This window comes from Sylvia atricapilla, chromosome 2 (assembly GCF_009819655.1).
Source record: "Sylvia atricapilla isolate bSylAtr1 chromosome 2, bSylAtr1.pri, whole genome shotgun sequence".
NCBI lineage: Eukaryota > Metazoa > Chordata > Aves > Passeriformes > Sylviidae > Sylvia > Sylvia atricapilla.
The window spans coordinates 109,974,948-109,996,041 of NC_089141.1; the positions used below are offsets into that span (position 1 = coordinate 109,974,948).

Below are 21,094 nucleotides of genomic sequence, written 5' to 3' on the forward strand. Positions count from 1 at the left end.
CTGCAGAGCAAGGGGCCCAAACCTGAGTCAGAACTGCTCAGGTAGAAGAGAAAGGGGAAAATAAATGAACACAGCTTAAGAGCTGAGAAACTGAGGAGGAGTACAGACCATGCTCCCCCCTGAATCCACAACACGAACAAGTCTTCCATCCATCACTCTCCACCTCCATGCCAGAATATTCAGCATGTTATTTCCCTCCCCTCACTACATGCAACTACAAGAGTTATTTATATGTCAGAAGAAACCCTCCTGACTTTATTTTTTCCCCTACTTGCTGAATCCACAGAGTAAAAATGACAGTCTGGCATCCTGACATCAATCTGATGCTAGCTACTATCCTGCCACAGAGACATGATATCATATTAATAACCATAACCACTATAACACTTGGATTTAGTCAGACATCATGAGTATAAGAATTGCCAAAAAAAACCCCTCTGAACTGGGCTATTTGTTTCCCAGTCCTCTGGGCACAGAAGGAAGCTGCATCCATCCACACACACATCACCCTGGTACAGCTCTGTCCTGTTCATCAGCTTCCCTCCACCAGACCTGCTCCCACTGGATGGGCAATCACCAGTTCATCCAGAAACTTCCCAGACATATCAAGAGGGTAGTAAACCCAAAATAACCTTGCTTCATCTCCTTCTCCACATAAACATCTATTTTCAGAATTGCAGCTTCTATTATTGATCTCTGGAGAACAAATGATTTGTTTTTAATTCTCCCCTCACCATGGCAATACGTGCACCAAGGAGAAAGATGGTCTGTTTAGCAAAGTGCATTTGATGCTATTTCTGAACTCAAGATACAAAACAGTATCTTCATGGTTTGTTTGCAAGTTTAATTTCTACAGTAATTTCACCAAACCTCAAGTACCCATCAATTTTTCTGTTATTACACGCCACTTCCCCAGTCACATTTTCTGCTGAAGAAGTTTTGAACAAGGCTATTATATTTTAAGAACAACATTGTTTTCCTGACATTTCATACCTTCATTTCTAGTTAGTTTTCTCTGCAGAGCTTCTCCCTCCGTGTTAATGTATTCATTTTTGTCATCCTACCTGCTCCCATGTAGACAGCTGGTCTCCTCAATCCTTCCCCTGATGACAGTTCCTACGAGCACTTCATGATCTTTGCTAACACATCAAAGTTTTGCTTTCACCTTCTGCTTTTATAAACCGGGTTGTGTAAAAGCAAAAAGAATGCATGGATGACGGGGATCTGAGTGAAAGCATCTTTAAACAATTACAGACGAATATATGTTTCAAGCTATAGGACCAAGAGGACAAGGGGAGTGACTGCAGCTGCTGAGAGCATCTGTTTCCCTGGTACACTCCTACTGCAGGATGAGGAATCAGCACTGCACACAGATGAGGCCAAACCATGGACACCTGCATTGGTTTGAGTCTCTCCAGGCAAAAAAGGGCCGCCAAAAAAGAAAACCCACAGGCTTCTTCCAGGTTTACTTCAGTTTCAAAGTCTACCAAACATCAGATGTTTGCATTTTCAAATGGCCTGTCCAAAACAGACACCTCTGGAAAAAGTGACTCATCATTCACTTTTGGACACAGAACAATAAGATTCTCTTTAAAAGATGACACCAATGTATATTGCTGCCAGCTGTGTTAACAACACAGGAATAGTGGTTCAGCACTGCAACAAGTTGAGGCTGAGGAAATGCCATGCTTGGACATTTTCAAACCCCAACTGGACTAAGCCCTGAGCAAACCAACCTATTTCTGAAATAAGCTTGGCTGAAGGCTACCTCATACTCAAATCACACCCACCCAAATATATTCTATGGGTTTGGGTTTTTTTTAATGACAAGTCCACAATGACAATCTCCATAGAAAAAAGGTGCTGAGACCTCTCATTTGACCATATGAAACCATCCTGAGACCACTCTCCTTGAAATGTCATCAATGGGTTGTACAGGAAGGCAGACATTGAACATGCAGCAGTAATAATTAAGTCCAATTAACTTCCTCAGTTTTCACTCCACTTCCCAGGTGTTTTTTGCAGCCTGCAATGAATTTTACATCGTGCTACAAGGATTTCACCCCTCCATTAAAACCAATTACATCCCAGCTGCAGCACAGACACACCCTACCCAGCCAGCCACACATTCATTTTTAACTCTACCAGCTAAATCTAAGATGTGATTTGAAGCACATTCATCCTTTTTAGGACAGACCTGAGTTTAAGTATTACTTACAGCATTTGTTTCACTCCTCTTAATCTCTTTCCTAGCATTGAAATTACGGGCCTCTCTTGCAGTGTCTTTGGATCTTATGGGTCTCTCTTGCATTATCTTCAAGATTTCAGAGCCCTAAATCACATTTCTCTCACATCACAGTCTGACATCATTTGGTTGCAAATGGCAACTAAATCAGCCATGGAGGACCCAGTGCCTGGGGAACTTGTGCTGCTGCACATCCTCAGTGGAATGGGAGCTGCTGCCTCTCTGGACCAGAGGTCTGTGGCAGAGCAGCCACTGCATGGAGCAGGATCAGCCAAGTCCCAAAGGTCAACTTGGTTTTTGTTCAAAAAGGAAAAACCAGCCTGTGCAGTGTTGACAGCCTCTCCTCCAGCCTGTAATATCTCATGTTTTATCTAACCTCCAACTAAGACCCATATATAGGAATCTCTGTTTAGTTCCTGGATAACAATTGCTCTGGTTGCAGAGAAGAGCTTAAGTAGCTTAGAGAGCTGCCTGCCAAAGAAAGGAATTTAGCATGTAGTTCCAAAAGTCTGGTTCCTTATGAACTTGGATTTTAGTGGTGGCAGTGCTCACATCCAAATAGAGACATGGATAGCAAAGATCATCCAACTTTGTCATAACAGGCTCTTAGCACCCCCGTTCTCCTCTCCCTGGCTACTTCCATGAAATTTGTAATATTCCAGTTATTTTGGAGACACCCTCATAGACACTCGTCAGCCAGCCAAGTGTGTCTGGAAATTCCTCCATGAGTTCCAAACATATCACTGAAGAGAGAGATAAATGTGTTTGAACAGGACAACACTAAGTTTTATTTCCACAGCAAAGCAGGCTGAAAAATCTGCCAAGCTCAACCTCTTCAGCTAGTCACATTTAAAGACACAGCAGTGCCATGTTAGCCCAGACAAATTCATGGTTTAGGCACGTGGGCACGGTCACAAAATTCCTTGGGTAACCAGCTTTTAGATAGTCGAAGTTTCCATATTTTCTACCAGCAGCAGCCACAGCACAGAAACAACCCCCCAGAAATCCACATGGAGAATGCTGCTCAAAGCTCCAGCTTCTCTTGAAACTCCTGATTTAGATGAATGCTCTACACTCCCCAAGTTGCGTGGTTTGGTGCTACGGGTGTGCGAGGAAGACTGTTTTAATCTCCAGGCACTTATCTCAGAGACAACTACTCAGTCAATGTAGGACACCTATCATCTCAATGCTTCACTTTAAGCTGCCTAACTAAATAAAGCAGCAGAGCACACAGTGGCTTTTACACAAACACGGTGATATTTCTAGATTATGGGCACATTATCCACAGATGACAGATAACACAAACCCAGCCCAAACGTGACAGGAATCAGGGCTCAGTGCTCACATCTCCCCAGTTTAGTGTTTACACTGCACTTCCCAGAGCACCAAACCATTCCCATGGCCAGGGGCTTCCCATGGAAACAACCTGTCCCTATTGTCTATGAATCACCCCCCCAAGCACATAGAAATTAGGAACCTCCAGGTAATTGTGGCTGAAATAACAGATAATACGTTCATTCCAAAACCAAAAATACATTCAGTCCAAAAATTCCCATTATGGGAATTGCTAATAAAATCCAAGTGAAGATAGACATCATGTGCTAAACTACTGCCCTCGAACACTAGAAACAGAGAGAGAAAAGCAACATTGCAGTCAATAAGCAAAAAAAATTACATGGGGCAGTGAAATTATGGAGTTCATTAAAACTATACGTCTAGAACAGGTCTCCCTTCTCAAAAAACATTAATCTACTGCGGCACAAAATACAACAGCACCCAAAGCATTGTGACCTGAATTATTTTGCTCTTGAAGGTTCATTAATAAAACCAAAGCAGTCATGGCAAGTTCAGGCATTTGGGCACATCACTCAAGCAACAAGGTAGCTCTAGGAATGAGGCAAAATCATTGTGTCAAATTACCTTCACTTCTAAAACAAAGAACACCAATTAATCACACTCAATACGTGTTAGTAGTGCAGGTTCCTTTGGTGGCCAGAAGTGAAACAGAAAGCAGATTTGGCAGTAGGGGAAAAAGAAGGAAAAGCATTTGTTTCAAATATTTTGTAGCTTGGAAATGGTCAATTAAAACACACCCAAAAAAAGTGCAGAGGATTTTTATGAGTTTATGCTATATATTAAGTGATGACAAACCTACACAGAGTGATAACTCCATTATTTATGGGCTAAGAGATTTCTTGATTGGCGAAAAAAAGATGATTCCTTTAGGGGCTCGTGTTATGGAGAGAATTTAACCAAACAAACTCTCTGAAGCAGCAACAACTGAGCAAAGAAGAAAATATGATGGTGAATGCTCTTAAAATATCTGTGTACTTTGGTCCTGCACCACTGGATTGCTGAGTGTGTCCTGTGAGGATTCACACCTGGCATCAGCAGGAGCCTGCATGAGGAGACGTGACTGGGAAATGGGGGAACTCTGGATTATTGCCTGTACTTTGAGACTCTGTGGTCCCTTTCACCACTGCCTGAGCACCAGCCTTCACATATCCAAGAAATGCATATTTATCTTTTTCTTTCTGTTATTTTTTCTTTTTTTCCGGGGGGAAGTAGAAGGGATTTCCAAGGCTTGGGGTGACATTGCATCAGAAACGCAGCGAGGGAGCCCCAAGTCCCAGAGGAACAAAGAATCTTCACTTCCTTAGATGAATTCCTTAGAGAGGACAAACCAAATTGAGCCCAGAAAGTGTCCAAAATACATCTGGTCCAGCAAGTTAATAAGGGTGCTCCAACCCAGGAGAAGCAAAAGATCAGATGGAATTACAGAAAAAAAAAACAACCCCGAGTTAATCTCTCAATATGCAAAGTTGATTCCCTGCTGAACTGGTGATCTCTGATCTTAATCACCCCAGCTCTGTCTGAAGATATTCTAAGGGAATTGCAGCAGCCAAACTAACATATTTAAGAAGAAAAAGGAAATAATTAGTCTTTCTAGTTACTTCCTACAGGGCAGACTTACGTTAAAAATTAATGAACTGAAATATTTATCAAAGTCAGCTTTCTTCAAGCAACAACAAACTAAAGAGTTAAAAATACCCAAACCAACAAAGGCACCAAAAGAGCTCTGAGGTACTTGCATTAAGTCACATCTATATCTAATCAAGAGGTTTGCATGAGCTCTTTTCACAAACAAGTAGGTGATGTAATTAATTTTCTCCTGAACCTTCAGGTTGCTGAAGAAGAGGATCTGACCTAATACCAGCTAATTCCTGCTGTGTGCAGAATTGTAATCTCTCCCACAAACCAGATTTGACCTGGATTCAAGTCAAGAATTTTAAGAGGGAACAAAATAAGGGGGAAAAAAAGAATTACAAGAGATGCGTGCATGTTATGCTGTATGCATAATGCACACAAATTTATGTCTGCATCAGTACAAAATCTCCCTGCACACACCACACCCCAATATTGAGTTAAGACATGAAGAATTAATTAAAAACTACGCTGGGTTCATCTATGTACCCACCACATGAACTTTCTTTTGTTAAAAATAACATTTAGCAGGACAGCTACAGATGTCCTTAAGCTCTAGATTCCCTGATTTTAACATTAAAACTGTAAAGTCATTTACACACGTCTGTTTTCTTGCACATCTTGAGGACTACAGAGACTAGTAATCACACACATTTTTATTTGAGCTACCACACTGTATAGCTGAGTTTAAACATCCTCAGAAAATCACTGTAAAGCTAAAATCTAAATAAACTCATTAATATTACGAGTGTGTGCTTACACACACAGAGGATTGTAGGCTTGTAAATAGTACAGACATAACTGCCTGCAGGAAATACTTGGCAAAATAAAACCGAGATGATCCAACATAGATTTTTCATTTCTTTTGGTTTTAAGCACCTCATAAAAAACCAAACAAACTCATGTGTCATGCTGGAAACTTGTTCTTAGCAATTTCACACCCCTTGGAAAGTTCTCCAGGCACAGCCATATTAATTCCAACTCCAGGAAGCTTTTCCTTTTACAGCTCATGTGTAGTTTTTCCACTAAAACACAGTCAACAGATTTGGTTTCTGAACGTCCCTGTTTGCTCCAGACAAGGTTCTAGAAAGTTTCAAGATTTCTTTTGGCTGAAAGTCTTGGACATATGTGGAGACACAAAGAAACAAGGCCAGTCCAGAAATGTAGGGCAGCCTTGCCCTGCTCCTTCCCTTCCCAAACCCAGTCAAAACACCCAGACACGTGTGGGCTCCTGGCTCTGCTGCTCCCAGCCACCACCCTCCCAGGCCCAGCTCATCCTCAACAGGTACAATCTTAATTTTCACCTGCCTGAAACATCTCTTTTCCATGCTGGAGACATAGGTGTCCCACAAACACCCTAATACCTGTCAGCCTAATTTCCAGGTTATGTGCTGAGAGACAGCTGTGAGAACACTGAGAGCACAAAATAAGAGTGAAAGAGCTCTATAAAGAGCAGAAAAAATTTGGGATACACAGTCACCATCTTGCCCAAGTGGCATCCTCAGCCACTATGGTTTCAGCTAAATAAAACCACAAAAACTCAAACAGCAACACAACCAAGTGCTGTAACAAATAATGAGGGCACCAGAGCAAATCAGGGACGGTATCTATCCCAGCCATGCATTAAAAAGTGCACTTCAGCCTTCCAGAGCACTTCAAAAAAGAACCACCACCCTCCAGTTTACCCCAAGGAAGCATTTTAAAGGACAAGCCACCACCAGCACAGTCGCAGTACAAAAAATCCAACTTACCAATACAAGTAATAGGCTAAAGCCAGGATAATCAGCGTAGCACAGATTCCAGCTAACAAGCAAAAACCTGACTGGTTAACCAACATCTTCCCAATTCGTTATGGATTAATCAACAGAGAGACAAACAAATAAAATACAATACAATAAAAGAGGAGAAGAAATGGAACGGCAAAAACGCACGACGTGAGTCTTGGCCAGGAAAGCGAATCAGCCTTGACATGGAGGAGGGATTATGGTGACAAAAGCACATTGAGGTAAATCTGGAAGTGCTTCAGCTACTAAAACTGCCTGCTCAGCAGCCTGAAAAAACAGCCAGGTGCCCTCTCCACTGCATGGCTTCGTTAGCCACTGAACTAAAAAGGCCCCTCTTACCTCAAGAATGAAGGCATGAGTGGGGCAGAAGTGGACTAATATTTAAAACAGGTAATACTGCTCAATAAATATTACAGTCAGGTGGTGTTGCTGACAAACCAAGCTCTTGCTCTAATCCAGTAAGCTCCTTACAGGAAATTACCAGGCTACAATCGGCCGGATCCGCTCGTGTGCTCAGCACGGCCTCTTGACACTTTTTGTTTTTTTCGGGATCTGACCAAAGATTTTACCAAAATCTAGATTTTAGCACAAAGGAGCCTCCCACTGCAGGACCCAAGAGATGACAATGATGGTGCCTCTCTCTTCTCCCTGCTCCAAAATCAGGCTTTTGGAAGGGCTGAGCACGCACGGTCCAGGAGTTTGGTTAACACAAAGGAAATATTGGAGGCTGGAGAGGAAGAAATGAGGTGGCAGCAGCTACACCCTGTGAAGGAACACAGTGCTGATAGTGATGCCTTAAGTTTTAGCTTTCATGTTTTTCAGATTCTGTGCTGCCCAGGGGTGCAGTTCTGAGCCTCATAGTGTCACTCAGCTCTTCACAGAGTAGGGAGACAAAACAAATCCTTTTCCTGCTGGAGACCAAGGACAACTTTCAGGCCCAAAAGCACAAACAACGGTGGGCTGAAGAAGGAAAAGAAGGGTGGGAGCTCATAACCTGAAGTTGTAACTCGACAATGAAACCCCAATATACAAATGGACCATAACTTATGAAAGTGTAAGACCTCATGACCAGTTGTCCATTTTGATGACCATTCTTAGTCCACCTTGGGAGTACCCCTGGCCAGGCTCTTGTCCTGCTCAACGTGTATCCTAAAGGCCTTTCAATAAATATCTATTTTATTCTCCAGCTCTGTCCAGTCTCTGTTTCAGGTCAGCCTTCCCAAGGGATCAGTGATGTGGGTAAAGCTCAGGGCCTCATCCAGATGCTCTTCACCATAATCTGGACAATCCAGGTAAAGAGAGACTTGATGGCACATCTGGTCAGATGATGGTACAGAGACACAAGAGTGGGACTGAAGAGTGATTCCCACTTCTCAACACAGCCCTCTATGAAGATGCAGCATAACTTTACCTGGTCAGAGTCAGGCCTCTAAAGAAACAAAATCCAGGCAAAATCTAGCTTAAATATCAAGAATAAAATTTAAGTGGCAGTCACAGGCCCTGGACACTCCCATTTTATGACTAAAATTTAGCAACAGCACTAAATTCAGCAAAGTCATGGTGTAAGCCCCTCTTAAAACCCCGCCTGCCATGGAGGAGAGTCATAGAAGATTTTGATAAATTTGAAAGAAGCAGCCCAAAACCACTTCAGATGCAAAAAACAGAAAGTTTTTACATTCAAAGAAACAGACAATGATTGGAATTATTTGGCCAAGAAGGAGAAGGAAAAAAAAAAAAAGACGAAGGCTGTGAATTTAAAAGTTACAGACAAATAGAAACTTTTATCTGATTTAGCAGAGCTGGGTAGACTAAAAATGTAAAAGCTGCCTCTGAGTTTAAAGCACAAATTCAATACAACATATTCCAGAAAGTGCAATAAGGGTCCAGTGGAAAACCATGACATTAACATAAAATAAAGGAAAAATTTGGGTGCTCTCCATGCACCAAGTCAATATATCCTCCTGCCCTCCTATATCCTGCACAAAGTCCAGGTCTGTTGTAAATCCTTTTGCAGCCTCACCTATAGCTCCACCACATTTCTCAAGTGACTCCAAGATAAAAGTCTTACTACTGTCTACATCTTTGTCAATGAAGGAGATCATTTGCAACTGAATTCCTTGCCTAGGAATAATCAGTTTCTGTGGGCTCCAAAGGAATTTTTACTGACTGTGTCCCCCAATCTCATTTTGAGATTGCTTCTGTTCTCAGTTGCAGAAATAAGGTTATATTAAATAACATCAAAATAAACTCCAAAGCCCAAGAGACACACACAGAGTTCAAAGATGACAGGAAGGTTTCAGACATGCAGAGTCACTAAACTGGCACTTGCAATGTTTTCATAGGTGAAGCTCAATCACCAGTTTCCAGGACTGCTGATCAATACTTTTCCAATGCACAACATTAATTGCAGAAAATGCACATAATGGATTATGACTGGGCACAGGACAGCATCGTGATTTTTTAAATGAAAACAAAACCCAAAGCAGCAATTATAAAGAGGCCTCATTTGGAAAAAAAAAATAATAATTATGATATTGGAATAATTGACTATATTTAGAACAAGGCTTATTTGGTATTTCTATTATAAAAGCTATTCTAAAATTATAGTGCTGGTATTCAAACAGCAATTCTATAATACCAGCCCTTACATAACAAACAGAAAAGGAGTTATCTAACAGAAGCCCTATTAGTACAAAATTATTTGAGTAGTAGGCCTCTTGCAATGTATAAAATAGATCAATGTTATGTAATTACAAAATGCTGCCAATCTTAGTCTCTGATGATTAAGAAAAAACCTCAGTAGTGTCTACTCATCTCTTGAGACAACATAAAATGCTCCTCTTCACTCCAAGTGGTTCCATTTTCAAGACAAATGGGAATTCATCCTTTGTATTCAGATAAAAATAAACTACAAAAGAAATTTCAGGAGTGTTAAATGCATTTACACACCAAGCTGTGAAACCTATGGAGCCACCTGCTAGACAGACTGGATGAATCTGGAAAATGCTTTGTGGCACAGGCCCATCACTTGTTAAAACAAAGATGCAAAATAAAGCATAAACAAAAAAAGTCTCACCTGCGAGATCTTATGGGGAAAATGAAATACTTTGCTTTCTGGATGGAGAACTATGCAGAAAAAAAAAAAAAAAAGCCTCAAGCATATGACAGAGAGAGAGCCAGCCAGGAGACATCTGTCTGCATGCAAATGTGCTGTGGCTGAACAAGGAGATGCCTCTGACTGCTCTACACAGAGTCTCAGCAAGCACTGCTCATGCCTGTGAGCCCCTGCCCAGGTTCAAAGCTTTCCTTTGAAGTACTGAACACTAATTGGGAAGAAATGGAAACACTGTCTTCTAAGAAGTGCTGAGCTGCTTTAAATTTCAGGTATAAAACCACCTTTCTGCAGAAGAGGAGCAGTGTGATTTGCTCTGTGATCCACAGTAATGCAGGATCCCTGATGCAAGTGAAAGGGCAAGGGCAGGAAAGCTTCTGGGGCTGTCTGGTGGCAAAGCCACCACCTGAATCAGTGTCCTCAGAGACAGAGCCACCACCTCCTGAATCAGTGTGCCCAAAAAACAAAGCCACCACCTCCTGAATCAGTGTGTCCCCAGAGACAGAGCCACCACCTCCTGAATCAGTGTCCACAGAGACAAAGCCACCACCTCCTGAATCAGTGTGCCCAAAGCCACCACCTCCTGAATCAGTGTGCCCAAAAACAAAGCCACCACCTGAATCAGTGTGCCCAGAGACAGAGCCACCACCTCCTGAATCAGTGTGCCCAAAAACAAAGCCACCTCCTCCTGAGAGCCAGCTTGGGGGAATCAGCACATTCCCTTTGTTCATTTATGCCTCGTGCCTCTGCTCCAGAGTTTGCTACCAGGAGCTGTGGTTTTCTTTCCCATCTTTCCAGGATGGAGAAGATTAAATAGGATTATTTATTATTTTTATGATTAGTAAGTATGATGAACAGGGTAAAGCAAAGGCCTCAGGTGACACCAGAGCTCTCCACATGTGTGGGAATCACAGCTGCAAGACCAAAGAGAGATAGAAGGAAAGTTTTTCCCTTGCCAATGCCCTGCTATGTTAAACCTAAAAAATCCCCAGAAGAGGGAGGTTATCTGCATAATCTCACCTACAAATGTACCTCCAAACCAGAAACTGTTCACAGCTCACCAGCAACGGAGAAAGCTCTAAAACTGAGAAGCAGAATATATGCCACACAATTTTGACTTTACAGTCCCCAGTCTTCCTGACAGATCTGTGACAAGTGATAAAGACCAAGCAGCCTCCTGACACCAGGCTGACATTTGTCACATGGACAAAGACACCTTGCCTATGCATTTTTATATAGGAAGAATATGCTTTCAGCATAAAACTTTCTGTGGTTTGAACCAGGAGACAGAGGCCACGTGGAGAGGGAGGAAAGACAAAAGTCACCATTCTTCCAAATGCAAATGTTTCAGATCTTCATCACAGAGGAGACAGAGAAGCAAAACTACCAACACCAAAAGCAGGCTTTCTGCTGAGTGACTGTCACCAAAGCAGCTTCAGACAAAACCCACTGTTCTGCAGTCAAGAACAAATAACAGGTGAAAAATATGACCTGAAAATGCAGCAGGTACACAAGGAAACAGTTTCTCAGTGAGTTCAGTGAGCTGAGTTGGCAGCCTGAATTACAGTGGGCGGGGAGCTGGATCCTGCTCAGTGCACTCACACTGCTAATACAGAGCTGTGCATCTGCTGTTCATGGCCCAAAGGGGGAAAAAGTGAGCAAGGAAGAGCTGTACAGCAGGGCAAGGACCCACATCATCCCCTTCCTCCTTTTATGGGATCCAGTTTCTACTCCCTTGGATGTCACCCTGACTGCCATCAGCAGCAGTGCTCATTCCTGAATGAGACATCTATTCTTCTTTTGGATTATTTCACTGACAAATTTTGCACAAGGCTGTTATCAGCCTGAATCCAATCATCACCCCTGTGGTCAGATCTCTTTTTGCATATACACAAAAGCAGGTACCTTCCTAAAAAGATAGACCAGACTTTTATCAAACGGACTGATAGCAAAAACAAATACATGCTGAACAAAGTCTTATTGTTCTGTGTTTTCTGTCAAGATCACACCAACTCCTTCTGGCCACAGCACCAACACTGCCAGCAGCCACATGCCCACACAACCTTTACACTGACTTCCTCACCCAACAATAAAAACCTCTCAAACCCCCAAACAAGCCACCATAAAAAGAAAAAAATCCTCCTCCTGTGCAAATTTGAAGATCACATTTTGAACACAAAGATGAGCTGCATGTGCAGAAATGTGCACTTCTGCATGTGGTGAAATCTTTATAAATTACAACCAGAACTCTTTACAAATGCAGTAGCCCACAATTCAAAAAAATTAACTTGTGAGTGGGAAGGCTGTACACTGTGAAAAATCAGGCTTTTGTTGGCCATTCAGCTGGGAAACTAAGCAGCAGTCACTCTCTAAACACCTCATCTGCCTTTAAAATCCACGTCAGACAAAAAGCTGAAAAACATCTACAGCTCTCACCTTTTCTTAAGATCTCCCATCTCCTGGGTGGCTTTGGCATTCTATTGTTAAATAGACCTCCAGCAGCATATCCAGTTAATTCAGGCCATTCTGGATTCTGCAGAGCAGAGGAGCCTTCTGTGGTAACACACAGAGTCTTTGAAAGATGCTGCCAGCAAAGATCACAAATCCAGGACTGGTCAGCCCTGTCACGATTCAGTTTCCCTTGTTCAGCTTCTTCTGAACAGAGGCCTTTTAATGCAATGTTTGAGAGAGACATGACCTAAATCCCCTTTTACTGAGGGCTGCAGGAATCCCAGGAATGACTGGCCCACTAGAAATCCACGCTTGCCTTCCACCAGCAAGGTTTGCACAAGGGCTGTCCCACAGCTGACAGTGAAACTTGGGGAGTTTTCACAGATGCTCTCTTTATCATGGTCTCATGTAAACTGGCTCTGACAGACCCAGGCAAAAGGGCATTCAAATGTTCTGCCACTGTGAGTACTTTTTCAGTCCTACAAGTGTCACAAATACCAATCCTAGTCTGACCACAGGAGATCTGCCAGTGATCACAACCCCAGGCAGGTAGACAGCTGCCTGAGTGGAAATTCCTACATCTCCATATATTCCTCTGTATTGCTTCCACTTCAGTCAGAGACACAAAAAAACCCCACTGAAGCAGAGGTTGTTTCCTGCTGGAACAGTTATAGTCCTGGAGGAGATGCACAATGTGAAATTACTGGTATAAAAGTGAGCACCCACTTTCTCTTGGAGCTTGCAGCGTTTCAGTTTGACTGCCAAGTTAAAATCTGCTCCCCCATCACTTGAAAAATTAGAAGCTAATTAGTAAAAAGAGGTGTTCACTGTACCAAAGCTTCATATTCAAAAGACCCTATGTGCCAAACTGGAATTATGGATGTCACCACTGCTAGCTTGGCACTGCTCTTCAAAAGCTCCTCTGTCTGGCTGAGTAGGGGCTTGAGAAGCAGCATTGATGCTCTTATGATTCATTTTTATCTGCCAGAATAACCCTCAGCTCATCTGCAATTACATGCCAAAAAAATCTGATATTCAAGGGTATTACAAACTGCCTGCAGTTCAATGCAACGTGTTAATATAGGATACATTTATAGACAATGAGTCTAGCAAACCAGACTAGCTCCATTTAAAACAAACAAGCAGCCTGGTCTAATTACCAGAACTAATCTAAAAAAATCAATATTTCTCCAATCAGGACATGTAACAAGAATCTTCATGCTATTTACTCAGCAATGCATACTTGCTTCTTGAATCTGCAGATTTTGTTCACTTTTAAGCCAATTAAACATGAACTCCTTTTTATTAGTTCTATTTAAATTCTTTTTACCTTACTGTAATAAACCAGATTTTGAAATAACTGGAATAATTGAAACTTCACTGCATTAATCAGAAGTATTTTACTGTAAGTTCATTACTTCCAGGCAACTGGGAGCTTTTTCTATGCCTGATTTGACTGACTGCTCACAAGCCTCTCCTCCCAGGCACCACTACAGGCTCACTCTAAACTCATGTTTAAGGTCAGCATGTCCTCGAGGTTTGCTTGTATAACTGCTTTTACAGTTATTACTCATCCCACATCTTAGCCTAAGATATATCTTAAGCTAAACTGTTGTTGGGTTTGGGTTTTTTTTTTTCTTTAGGTTTGGGTTGGGTTTTGAGTCTTTTAGGGTTTTGGTGGGGGTTTTTTTCCCCTATTTTATAAAGTAGATAATTTCAGTAGCTATTAGGGACCAGTTAACCCAGGGCACACAGGACAGTAAAAAGGGGCATTGTTACATCTTCAGCACAGGAAAAAAGAACTGCAAAAGGTGATGCTTCAGCCTTCTGCTCCCACATTGCAACACAGATCCAAAGTACCCAGATGGCTTTGTACTGAACAAGGTGAAAGCTCACAGAGCCATGGCACAGGGCATCCAGAAGTGACCTGCAAAACGCCCAGAGCCAGTCTCTGCAGTCCCATCACCAGCTCACACTGCACTGAGCCCCTTCCTCTCTGCCCTTTTCACACATCCCACAGGAGGAGGCTTGTTCAGCTTTCAGAGGGTTCCTTTATCAGCCACCATCAATCACAGTTTGGTTGTGCAATCTTTAACTTCTCGGTCTCAGGCTGATTCACTCTTTGTGCATCATTTAACCCATTAAACTTGACCACCACAACCAAGGAGGAGAGGGAGATTCTCTCCAGAGGAGGACACGGGTGCAGAGACTGGGCAAAGGAAGCCTTCAACCAAAAGTGACCTTAGTGCTAAGGCACAGGAACATTGTCCTGAAACACATCCTGTGACAGTATTTGTGTTTAAATCTGTGCTTTCTGCTGCTTTGGCAAGTACAGCCAAGGGCCCTGAATGTGTGGCCTTCACAACTCACACATGTGAAAACAATTGCTCCCACAGCAACACTGACATTTTCAAAACAATTATGAAAGAGTAAATGCCACTACAGCTTCTAAGAAAGCACTTTCAGTTTGGATTTTTTTTTTTTTTCTTCTCAAAATAAACATCCCCAGGAGATCAAGTTTGGTCCTTGGGTTCCACCAGCAGATGGAAGTGGATCCTGTGCTGGCCCAGAGCAGTGAGCACCCTGGCAGGGCTGAACACTTGAACACTTCCAGACATAAATGTATCCATCATTGTTCAGCAAAGCTGCTCTTTCCTAGGAAAAGGGCACAAAGCTTAATGGGGTGCAGTTTCTGAAGGGCAGGAGGACTGAGTGCTACAGGGAAAAAAAAACCCAAAAACATTGTTATGCTCCCTTTCTCCAAATAAAAGTTGCAGCAACTCAGTGCCCTATCTATCAAAAAGAGCTAGGAAAGAACATTACTTCTGCAAGTTGTGCAAAACTGACTCTGCCTAAAAACCAGACCACACCAGACTAACAGCAGGGATCACACCTCTGGGAGCAGCTTTTCAGAGCATCCCTCTGTCAGTGGAGAGCCCTCTGTCTCAGCTTTGAAAGCTAACCACAGCCTCCACACTGGTAAATTAAACATGAAAACAGGGATTGTAACTGGTCTTCCAAAATACTTTACATTTTGCCTTGCCTGAACTGTAGAAACTCTTGAAACTGTGACTGCCATGACTGCTTTTGTGAGCTGCTTTCAGGCTCAGCCTGATGAATCCAAAGATTATTTTGTTTTCCTCTTTGTGGTTCCAACTAAGTTTTTATGAGAATTGACTTTTCCAGCAATTTCTACAAATTATAACATTGACAAGTCTGAGAGACAAATCCCCTCCAGTGAGACACACAATAAGGACAACAGCAGCAGGTGACAGATCACAGGATCACAGAATGGTTTGGGCTGGAAGTGACCTTAAAGATCATCCCACTCCAAGCCCGTGCCATGGGCAGGGACATCTGCCTCTATCCCAGCCCCATCCAACCTGGCCTTAAACACTTTCAGGCATGGAACTTTCCCAACTTCTCTGGGCAACCTGTGCCAGGGTCTCACCACCCTGACAAGGAAGAATTTCTTCCCTATATCTGATCTAACCCTATCCCTTTTCAGTTTGAAAAATTCACCATTCCCCCTTGTCCTATCACTCCAGGCCCTTGTAAAGATTCTCTCTCCATCTCTCTTGCAGGCTCTCTTTAGGCACTGGAAGGCCACCTGAGGTCATCTTCTCTTTTTCAGACTGAACCATCCCAATTCTCTCAACCTTTCCTCACAGTGGAGGTGTTCCAGCCCTCTCATCATCTGGGTGGCCTCCACTGGACAATCAAGAAATTGAAAGCTGAAGGAATTATTCAGGGGGTTATTCAATCCATGAAGCTTCTAGCTTCCAGCATGGCCATTCATTTCATTCAGAACATTTAATTTCCAGATTATTCCCTGTTGCAGGTTCTAGTGACCCAAGACAAGACAAGGCAGCCCCACAGAAGGGCACAGGTAACAGGGCTGGGGGTGAGAAACTCAGATTTTCTCTTCTCTGAACAGAAACACAGCTGGAGGATTCAAGAGTTGTCACAATTCACAATCTTGTTCCCTCCTGCCCCAGCATATTTTAGCTTCTCAGTAACTCATCAATGGCCTTTTCAAGCCCCACACACAAAGAAGAAAAGCATAAATTGTAAGTTGAAAAGTATCCTACAAAACAGCAAATGCATAAAAAGGAGGTTTCTTGTGTTTCTGGGGCATTGCTCCTACACCAGTGTCAACAGGCACAGGCTAAAACATTTTACACAACCAGTTTTGAAAGCAGCTGGTCACCATGACACTGGGACAAGGGTAGTTTAATAAATCAACCTACTGGGTGTCCCTCCAAAAGCTGCATGAAGTCAGCCAGGTTCAGCTGCAACAGCTAATTTTGGGGGGGATCAAATTTTTGGCCCAAGATTATTTTGGGCTTGCAGGAAGCATCTATTTGCCCACTTAATGAGCTGGGATCAATGCTTTCAACCTCCTCTACAGCAGGAAAAGGTACATCTTAAAGGGATGTAACTTTGCACAGGGTCAATACGTGCCCTGAACACAGATTGTGGCTGATCCAGTACATGCTGCTTTATGATTCACAGCTTTGAGAAATATCTCACAGAAGTTAACATTTTTAGGGAGACTACTCGTCCTGCAATAGACCTTGAAAGGTGATAGAACATCAAAGCAATAATTCAGGTCTTTGCAAAATTACCGAGATTAAATTATTTTCTTACCAAAATAAAAATCTACTAATAGCCCCTGAAGGGGCAAGGTATCAGAGATCATCATTAAAATGTCAACATCTGACAGCAACCACAGGTTTTAAGATGCTGCCCTGAAAAAAAAAAAACCTGCTCTACTGCTGTGTCACTGGGGTCTCAGCAGCTTTCCACGTTCTGTCACTGTTTGTAGGACAGGCTACGAATAAAAAAAAAAAAAAAAAAAAGGCATAAAGTGGGAAGCTTGCTGATACACTTAACATTTTCATACCCAATTACTGGATAAAATTTAAAGATGTTCAGATTAAAGGCAGCCTGAGATGACCCCAGTCAGCATTGATGAGATTTCTAGGAACCCCATAGGGGAGGTTGTTCAAGCACCTCAAGCACTGTTCCCCTTCTTCAACATCGAAGGCAGGAGGAGACAGATAAGCCCTTCTCGAGTCCCACAGAGGTTCATTTGTGGTTAAATCTCTGCTACAATGATTACCAGCAGATAACAGCATGCATGAGAGCAGAAGCAACAAGCTTGAGTGCTGGTTTCACTCCCAAACTAAAATTCTCCAGCTGGGAGATTTCTAACACCTCTCCCAGCAGTTCATGCAGCTCTATGAATACAACAGGATTTGCACACCCCTTTTTGGTTCTTTGTTTTTGTTTTTGTTTTTGTTTTTTTTCCCAAAAGCATATTGCTACAGACAAAGCACAAATACAGAAAGCTGGGGGAGGATTTCTTTCTTACCACCACCACTGGGGACCACTTCTGGCACCTGGCAACACTCAGAGCAACAGGAGAATCCCCATCTCCTCCCTCCAGGGAAGTACCACTGCTTATGTCTCAAGAGATTTGCTTTCTCATTTGCCTATAAGCAAAAAAGACATTCTCCAGTGAATGAAGGTAAAAATATTTTGTTTAGAAGCAAAATGCAATGCAAACAAGCAGCTGACAACCCAGGTAATGATTAACTCAAACACTTCTTACTAAAATTATGAGTCTTTTCCCTTTCTCTGAAGCAAAAACCCCTACTTGATCCTTCTTCACATATTTATTACTACACTTAGCTCCACAGGTAACAACTACTATTGCTGTCAGAGCGACTAACTGGCACATGTCTATGAAACTAAAAGCAAGTTTTCTAAATTTACCACTAACAGTGAAATTGCAGCTTCTATTCAGATAGGAGCAAGGGCTTGCATACACAAGAACTAGCCTACTTTTCCTGGCTTTGCTAATCAGCATAACAAAAGGTTATTTCATTTCTCTTACCTCCAAACCCTGACTTGAGAGAAGGTACTGAAAATGAGAAGCAGAAGCAATTATCTGCTCTCAGAACACACATTTAATCCCTGTATTTTATTAAGAGTGTTTTTTATGATCCTGGAGCAATTAAGCTAATCATTATTTAATTTTAGATTACTGAACTGGAGATTTACTTCAGACACAAGCTCACTTTCCACATAATTTAGTCTCAGTAATTAGAGATGTACTTTACTCAGAGGTGGCTTGTTTAAAGCATGTTATCTAATTTCACAAGCCTCACACCATGAAAGTTTCATGCAGAAATCTACAACCCAAGCTTCAAAAATGAGAAAAGCCCTGAAGACACTCAGATATACCTGACTGCAAACCTGCTTTTCCTTAAAGAAAAAATGTAAAAATATCCTCCAAACATGTGCTCAGCAAGTTAATGTGCCACAACAGCTAACACTAAGCATTTCTATAACCCACCATTGCTTTAGCAAGTTGCTAGAACAAAGAGTGCTCCTCTCACAGGGATCACTTCATTTGTAACTTATTTTAACCAGGATGCAAAGTCTGCAGACAAATACAAATGTTTTATTAGGACCCCCAGCAGGTACCTGCCACAGGAAGCAATCAGTGATGAAACATTCTAACCCTTAAAGAATTCCGTGACAGCGTTAGGAGAGGAATAGAAATAGGGACCAGGCAGGTAGGTTCATACTGTACACACTGACCCTGGACATGATGCCATTGATAAACTGCTCAATTCCAACCTACTTCACATAAAACTGTGCTGGAGAAACCAAACTGGACTAGGAAACACCAATTACCCTGGACACTCCTACCCACCCAGCTCAGCTTTAACTGCAGACAGTTAATGTCAGTCCATTCAGGCTGGGACATTGTCCAAGGCCAGTTTTATGTCCAAACACATTTCCTGGCTTTTGGAACAAAGGGCATCATCTTCCACCACTGCCACTGAAGAGAAGGAAAACATGACCAGGCGAACATTTGAAAAACACACACTGCTTTTTGCAACTTTTTGCCTTCTAAATCCTTCAACAAAACCGACACATGCATCTGCTCAACACTCAATAAAGAGTAAACTGTATTCAAACCTCTAAAAATGCAGAAGATGCAGATTAGCTTCAAAACTTTAGTGCCAATACTTTCCTTAACCAGTTTGACTTGCCACATATAAGAAAGGCTACAGAACTCAGCAGCAGCACGTGAGATTTCAGCAAAGACTGACAAAGAAGAATTGGAACATGAAGCTACAAAGAGATCATAACAAGACAGGTTGGTTATTGGGAGTGTGCTCAAAATAAACACAAGTAAGCCTCAGCTATCTGGATATTCAACAAACGTACTTTTCCATGTGGTATCACACTGAAAGTGTAAACTTGGGGACAGAAGAATTGTGACAGCAGTAAAGATTCTGCCCAAAAGAGATGGTGCCTGACAGCACAGAAGGAAAAATCTGCAGGCTTCTTCGAAGTAACTGATGAAAAGACAAAGCCCAACAATCAGTCTTCTGGTTCATTTTTAACTGATTAATGGCTTGCATGCAAAAGAGTAATTATGGCAGCTGGTGACAAAGCTGGGAAGAAATCTGACCATGAAGGTGCATTGAGCTGTTAAACTAAGACACCATGGCCATGAATTTTGGAACCACAGGACTGGGATGCAATTGCTCCTCCTAAGGCAGTAAAGACAACCACTAGGAAGAGAAATAAACCACTTCAGCCAAAAAAAAAGCCTCTGAAACCAGAATAAACAGGTATCACCTGGTCAAGAGTAAGTTCAGACTTAAACCCTTGAGAACAGCAAAGCTCTGGGAGAAGATTTTGGTGACAATAAACCTATATGCTTAAGGGAAACCTATTATGACACATTACCAGCTTCCTTTAGCTCCAACTATTTTTGTGGCTGTTACATCTAAATATTCATCAAAGGGTCTATGAAAGTATCACCAAAAGCAGGTGTTTCAGTTCTCAGTGCTGGTGGAGGAAGGTGAAACTGTGACTTACAGACCTGGGGGGAAGCTAGCTTATAGGCTAAAATATAAAAAAAAAATAGCATAACATTCCTGCTCACCTATGTGACAAATAAATACTGTTAGATTTAAAATTACAACATCAGCCGTTTTGTTTTCATTAAAACCTGCACGTGCAACCATGGTAATAAAAAGTGTGCATTAAAAAAGCTCAGCAAGTCACGAGCAGTATCTCATCCTGCTTCCCATTATCCCACAACAAGAGGATCCTTAAACCACTGCAACACAAGTTCAGCTGCTCCTTGAAACAGGCACATTCTCTGGCCTTGAGGCAATTCTTGAAAACTCCTTCCATGGGCTATCAAAGAGATCTTTGCCTTTTTCACTGCCTGTGTACAGCAACTCTCACGGAGACATTTTACTAAAACTGATAAAGCCGAGGTCAAAGTTCCCAGAATGAAAGAGTGCAACTGGTAAGAGAATAGTTTCTGGTTCAGGACTGAAGCACAGCAGAGTTATGCAAGAGAACAGGATCTGAAAGCCAGCTTTGATCTGGCACTGTTTATTGTACTGGTGCCTGCTAAAGTGTACCTGAGCCCCAAAGAATGAGAGAAGTTCTTCCCATTTGAGATCCTCATCTTTC

The 21,094-nt window shown here is 42.2% G+C and overlaps 1 protein-coding gene across 7 annotated transcripts in view; it reads right to left on the reverse strand.

Moving 5' to 3' along the window:
* The window catches only part of AGPAT3 (1-acylglycerol-3-phosphate O-acyltransferase 3), an 84,608-nt gene that overhangs the window by 28,845 nt on the left and 34,669 nt on the right, over positions 1-21,094 (reverse strand). For 4 of the 7 annotated variants that reach the window (XM_066314100.1, XM_066314099.1, XM_066314101.1 and 1 more), the window contains one exon: positions 17,955-18,075. The exons of 2 other annotated variants lie outside the window; for them this stretch is intronic. The gene's annotated coding sequence lies outside the window, so the exon portion shown is untranslated. Of the gene's footprint in view, positions 1-10,090; positions 10,111-17,954; positions 18,076-21,094 lie in introns of those variants that run through there. One more of the 7 variants, XM_066314105.1, reaches the window with a different exon arrangement.